Below are 6,562 nucleotides of genomic sequence, written 5' to 3'. Positions count from 1 at the left end.
AAAGTATGTATTTTGCACTTAATTTCTATGCAGCTTACACTGTCTCAGTTGTTTGCTATTGTTGTTAGCCAGGGGTTAAGAGTTGCCAAAAAAACCCTCAACCCTTCTTTTTTGAGAAAAACCTTTATGGTCTCCCAGTTCTCAGGCTGAGTAGCACCTCTATGTTGCCATATTATTAGTAGCTGTAAACTGCTATAATTGGATCTTCATGGTTAGAATTAAGGAGACAAGAATAGCCAATAGCCGAAGATTTTAGGATAAGATAAACTTCCCTATGTAGAAAAACACATTGTATCCTATGATGTTTTATTAGCTAGGTTCACAGATTATGTACATGCAGCTTTTATACTTATAAAAAAATAATTTTCTCCCAAAGAATAAAAGTAATTGCACAAAAGCAATGGAAGGAACTCTTGGGAACAGAATTAGTTTACATACTTATACAAGTGGCTTGTACCTGGCTTTGAAAAAACTACACAAATCATATAAGCCAAAACAAAATTACAGCAGCATCTTGATACAGTACCAATATTGCAATTTGTTATCTCTCTTATAATCCCACAGTAATAATCAATATTCTTCTCTGCTTAAGTTCACCAGTTTTGAAGGCTGTATCTCTTCATATAAATTTACGTAATCCTAGCAGAAATTTCTCATTTGTGATCTCATAAAACAGCTAAGAATTTAGAATTCCTATTGCTTCAAGCCTTGAAAGATAATGCCTTACTCTTCAGATTGAATCTGAATCATAGATGTGTTTCTATTTAAGGAAAGTTAAAGCTACTTCTTATTATTTAAATTTCTTATTAAAAATATTACAATCAAAACCCAATGGTAAATGAGCAAGTTATACTCAAGTAGTTTGAGAACTGTGTATCAATCAGGCAAATTCAAAGATTGGTCATCAGAAAGAAAAGAGTATATATGCTATTAAAAATGGCCATGAGATGCCATTAATGCATTATATAAAGACAACACAGGAAAAAAAATGAAAGCCAAGAGCATGCATTGACTTCTCCTGGGTTCTTCTATTGGTTTTGAGATCATGAATTCTTGTAAAACAGTTTGACTTGCTAGAAATTTAGCAGGCAGCTTTTCTTTACTATTATCCAGACATACTGAAAGGACAATACTTGGGGTGATACTGTGTGAAATATGTAAACCATTACAGATCAAAGTGTTTGCTGTCCATAATCTGCCTAGCATGCTGATAGATGAAGAAACATTGATTTGCTAAAGACAGGATAAGCAGGACTGGGTAACAAGGATTGCAAGCATCTACGTGGCACGACTAACTTAAATAATTTTCTTTGCCCTATTGCTCCCGAATGAGAACTAGTAAAAGTAATGCACTAACTGCTTGCAGGAACAAGATCAAAGTTTTTATTAGCCACTTCCACAACATGAACTAAATAATCAAGTGTATTCATAGTCAAAGATTTGAAAGATCTATCATAAACATTTACATATATATCCTAGGCTGTAAGAATACAACCCAGAATTACTGCTATTGTGATTACAATAAAATTACTTCTTTTAGGGCATATAAGTAGATGAAATGCATCAAACAATGCAGTTAAGTGTTTCATCACCAGTGACAATGACCATGATTCCAAAAATATTTGGCATACTTAAAAGAGAAAGACATCCAACAAGACATCTCAGTCATAAAACAAGGCATTGTAATGTATCACGGGTGAAGTTTTCGGAGCAAATAGTTTAACAATACTTCAAAAGTATACTTAAGAATTTGTTTCCGAAATTGGGTGCTAAGTATCAAAGAGCTGTAAAATAATAATATGCCCTTTTTCCTCACTAACTCAGCATATTTATTTACAACACAGGTAAATAATTGTAGGAAAATACTAAAATAGAACACTAATCTAGCACCTCCATTAACAGGATATCTCTGCCATCAAATCGGGTGGATAAATACTGTTATTTAATATGAATGTGAAGGAAAAATATCACAAATTTCAGGAATTCATAGTGAAATATTCCAGAATCCAATTATTGTTCTATCTAGGGATGAATAATTTTGTGGCTGTAGGCTTAAAACACTTGGGAAAGTGGCAGCACTGTACAGGGAAGAATAGTTGGTAATTGACTATGTATCATACAAGCATGATCAAGGTTTATAGTTGAATTTCTTGGGCAGGGCAAGTGCCTTTTTCCTTCTGGCTTGTCCCTCAACAATTCTTTGCCACATTCAGTATTATGGTACTTTTGCTGATTCTTTGATAACTCCTATTGGGAACAGCACACCAAGAAAGAATCTTCCTTGTGGTTCTGTCAACAATTAAAAGTTTAATATAACTCAGGGGTGTCAACTGGCAGCCCATGGGCTAGATGTGTCATGTGCAGGCCATGCCCACTCCAACTCTGCGAAGGGGAAAAACATTGCAAACATCACGTGATGGCAACATAACCCGTGATATAACTGATACATAGGATGTTGCTGTGCATTTGACCTATGGAAAGGAGTATGATTAGCAAGTGTTAGCAGCAACAGCCACACAAATATTCTGGGTCCACAGTTAAATGCTGTATCATGAGTTCTGCATTTTCTGTCCAGATTCTGTAGCTTCAACAGGTAGCTGCAATTTCCTGAGGCAGCAACAGACAAAGAGCAGCATCAGGCAATCTATTGCACTCCACTATATACATTTTGGTCCACAATTTCTGCTGGCTCTCTTGCTCTACTATAGGGTTGCTGGGAGTAGATGGCCAGGATTTCTGTATTCTGTGTACTACCTCTCTAACCGGCATGGCGGTCTTACTTTGGAAAAAGCTTCATCACTGATTTTCAATATTTTTAGATAATAATCAGATGTGACTGAATGAAGCTGAATTGTACCCACTTACAAATAATCCTCACTTAACAAATCATTTTACAATCATTTTAAATTACCAAAATGGTGGCTTTATGGCTCTGCTTTACAACTGATAATGCACTTCTGTTGGGCCCTGTGCAATCACATGACTCTGTCAGGTGGGTCAGTTTTATGACTTCTTACAGCATTCCTTAGTCACGTGTTCATAATTCGTTATGGTTTTTTTGCCTGTTTCTAGTGGTTTTTTGAGTCCCCCCCAAAAAGCTCATTGAAATGAATGGATGTCTTTAATGACCATGGTATTACTTCCTCCCGTGAGTGCCTCAATTTATCACTGTAACAATTACTAACTCTGGGCTCAATTAACAGTCAAGTCAAGGACTACCTAGAATGCATCCGATGAATTAAGGTTCTATCACTTAATTAAGGAATTAAGGTTCTATCACTAAAGTTTAGATCAGGGGTCCCCAAACTTGGCAATTGGTTGCCAAGCATAGCTGGCTGGAGAATTCTGGGAGTTGAAGCCCAGAAGTCTTAAAAGTTGCCTGGCTTAGATAATTGCATCAAATATTAGTTGCAACTGCTAACATTCCGGCCTTGCGCCAGATAAAGCCTCCTCACCAGCTGTGAAAACAAACACCACCACTAACCCTGCCTGAAAGCGATAGAAAACCCGAGAATAAACTCCCAGTTACAATGGACTTTCAGTGCCTCCCCCGTGGTGGACTACGCAGTTCCAAACTCGGACCGCAGAGTCCGACGAACTGCACAGGGAAGAGGCTCTTCTTCGCACCCGAAGGACCAAGCAGAATTCCAAGAAAGTCGACCTCCTTCCTTCCTTCCAAAGGAACTCGGGAGAACTTCCCCACGGAAGGGAGAAACACAAACTCCGCCCACCTCCCCAACGGCGCTTGCGCCATTCCGGACGTCATACTCCGCTTCCACTTGGGTGCTCAGCCCCGCCCCCCCACGTAATACTGTCCGTGGCCTACGAACCAGTATCTCCGTAATGGTCGTCACAATCTTCGCCTCTTCCCTCGTTGCTGCCGTCGCGGAAGTCGGTTGTTTTCCACTTATAAAAGCGAGGTTTCACAGAGCCTCCCTTACCGAAGCTCACAGTGCCGACTCTCGAAGACGCTTCGTGGCCGCAGAGCTTAGAGCCAGCTTCCACGTAGCAGTCTTGCCTTCTTTTCCCGGCCCCCTCCCTCCCTTCCTTCCTCTCCTCAGGTTTAAGACGTGACTGAGCGGCGCATAAAATGGCGCCGGCGAAGAGGACGGTAAAGTAAAAAAGGGCCAAAAACGCATGCGCATCAGGAGTGCGGTTGCCTTCGTTCGTCACCGCTGTTCCCTAGTTTCCCCCCTCCCCTTTCCGTTTTCACGAAAAACCAACAAACCAATCAAGTTCCGTTCTTCTCCCTCCCCTTATTTCCGTCGTAGCTTCCGGCCCCGCCGGGCTTCCACCAATCCAGTCGTCCGAGGCTTCCCATCCGGATGCTTAGGGGGATAAAAAACTCGCTTGTTTCCAATCAGAGGCAAAGTAACGAAGGGAGGGACCGATGGAAGCTTTGACTTCACTCCCTTTTAAAGTCCGGGCTTTCAACAAGGCCGGGCTCTCTCTACGATTTGAGCCAATAAGAAGTCTCTTCCCCTTTTCGCTCTCTTTAAAAAAAAAGCCTGCCCGTTCGCCCAATCGTCGTCTCAAAGAAGCTCTTCCGCAGTCCAATGAAAGGCGGGAGGCAAGCGAAGCGCCCAATGAGGGAGGGGCAAGCCCCCCTCGAGCGTCAAGCGTGCGGAGGGGGGCGCGCGAGGGGAGGAGCCAATGAGAGAGCCCGCAGCGCCCCTACTGCTCAACAGCTTGTTATTTGGGTGGTGAGAGAACAGCGCTGGGCTGAAAAGAGTGACACTCGGTCCGTCAGTGAGTGGGAGCCGCCGAGCTCGGGCTGGCCGAGGGGGGCGGAGAAGAAGAAGAAGGCGGAGCAAGGCGGGACAGCCCCTATTGCTGCCGCTGCCGCTGCTGCTGTCGTCGTTGTCGCCCTCCTCCTCCTCTTTGGCCGCTGCTGTCGCGGCTTGTTCCTGGTGGGGGTCGGACTTCGGCCGGGCTGCCCGCGCTCTACGCCGGGCGAGGGGACCTGCCGCCGTGGACTGCACTCGGCAGTGAGTTTGAGAGGGGCTTGCAAGCGGGTGCCGGGGGGGGGGGAAGGGGAGGGGACTGGGAGTGAAACCGTGGAGTTGAGAGGGGGGCCGGGCCGGGAACTCAGTTCGGGGGCGGCCAAGGAGACGGACTCGCAATTACTCGGGGAAAAGGGAAGGGAAGGTCCGGATGCAATTCCTCTTCCTCGGCTTGGAAGGTTGGTTGAGGACGGTGGAAAGGGGGGGGGGTCAACCGCGAGGGAGGGGGTGAAATGTGGGGGTGGGGAGGCGTGATGTATGCTTTTGCCCTTTTTGGGAATAAACTAGTCCGGTCTTTCTCTTTCCTCACTTAGAAGATGGTCCGGGTGGGATGTTGCTTCTCTCATCTGCCTCCTCCTCGGATCTCATACCCAGGCTGGCTTCACTTGGTTGTGGGGGCTGCCTTTGGCTTTCTTCACAGGTTTCCTTCCCCTCCACCTTCAGTCTGCCCTGTTAGCCTTCCTCTTCTGTGTCCGTTTTACTCCCCTACTTAGCCCTCCTTCCACTCCTTCCTCTTTCACTCGGGCCCTCTTCTCACCCCCACCATTTACAGTCAGAAAGTGGGACGGGTGGCTTCCATGAGTTGCTTTTTTTGAGGTGGGGGCAGGAGAGGCCTCGAGGGCAAACTGAAGGAGTTGCTTCTTGGGAGCCTGTTGTACAGGATGCTGAATTTTTGTGGTTCGAGGAAGAGACCTGGGGTTTGTGGGATGGAGGGGACATTTCCTTCTGTGGTGAGAACAGAATAAAGTAAAAACAAATGTACTGTAATGGAGGAAGAGATACACTTTTGGAAAATGGCACATGAAATTTATGTTTTATAGGAAAGAGTCCTAGACAACTAGACAACACCATATGGGGAACTGGTGGGAAAGGCCTTGAATCATTTGAGGGAGGCTGTTACTACCAGAAAGGAATGGGAGACTTTTTAAAGTGTTTAGATTATTATCACACATTGAGAGGAGGCAGCACTTTGAAAGAGTGCTGCAGTCCTGTGTAAATGTGATAATAACTCCCACTCCATATATACTTTTGACTAAATATGATTAGAAATCATTTGAAAGTTTACCTGTATAGTAGACTGGCCTGTGACCTTAATCTGTATTTGCATAGCTAATATCTTGGTTTCAGATTCAGACATGGACAATGACAGGTGCAATAGGTGTATTTTTTCACCTGTTACCTGAGAAATCTCTCCCGTATTATTTATATTTTGCATGTATATGGAGTTCCTTTATTTTTCTAACAGGTTGCAAAGAAAGAGGGAGCAACAGTGATGACTGATGCAAAGGAAGTGGAGATGAGCAAGAGGAAACTAAGGTTGAATGTAGTACCATCCATTCCTCTTCTAACAGAACTGAAAAAGACCTACGTAATTCTTTACAGCCCTTTTTTCTTATTTTTCAGATGCAAGCTATGCTGACATGAACATTCTAGACTTTTACAGATTGCTGTTTATAGCACCAAAAGTCAGTTTTTTTAATGACTGACCACAGTTTTCCTAGGTGATTCTCTTATTCAGAGGTCATTGATATTTCTTTAAAGTTGATGAAGCTGATAAC

General features: G+C 43.7%; 1 protein-coding gene across 6 annotated transcripts in view; it reads left to right on the top strand.

The window, feature by feature from the left end:
* The first annotated feature begins 4,703 nt into the window (after positions 1 to 4,703).
* ARID4A (AT-rich interaction domain 4A) overlaps positions 4,704 to 6,562 on the top strand; it is a 51,230-nt gene continuing 49,371 nt past the window's right edge. Inside the window, exons 1-3 of one of the 6 annotated variants that reach the window (XM_087727917.1) lie at positions 4,704 to 4,988; positions 6,250 to 6,320; positions 6,408 to 6,505. The gene's annotated coding sequence lies outside the window, so the exon portion shown is untranslated. Of the gene's footprint in view, positions 4,989 to 5,994; positions 6,506 to 6,562 lie in introns of those variants that run through there. The other 5 variants (XM_014056697.2, XM_014056698.2, XM_087727897.1 and 2 more) reach the window with 5 other exon arrangements.

Source organism: Thamnophis sirtalis, unplaced genomic scaffold (genome assembly GCF_051295495.1).
Source record: "Thamnophis sirtalis isolate CommonGarterSnake01/CBP01778 unplaced genomic scaffold, rThaSir2_p1.2 scaffold_1, whole genome shotgun sequence".
NCBI lineage: Eukaryota > Metazoa > Chordata > Lepidosauria > Squamata > Natricidae > Thamnophis > Thamnophis sirtalis.
This window is presented reverse-complemented; position numbering and strand designations above follow the sequence as displayed.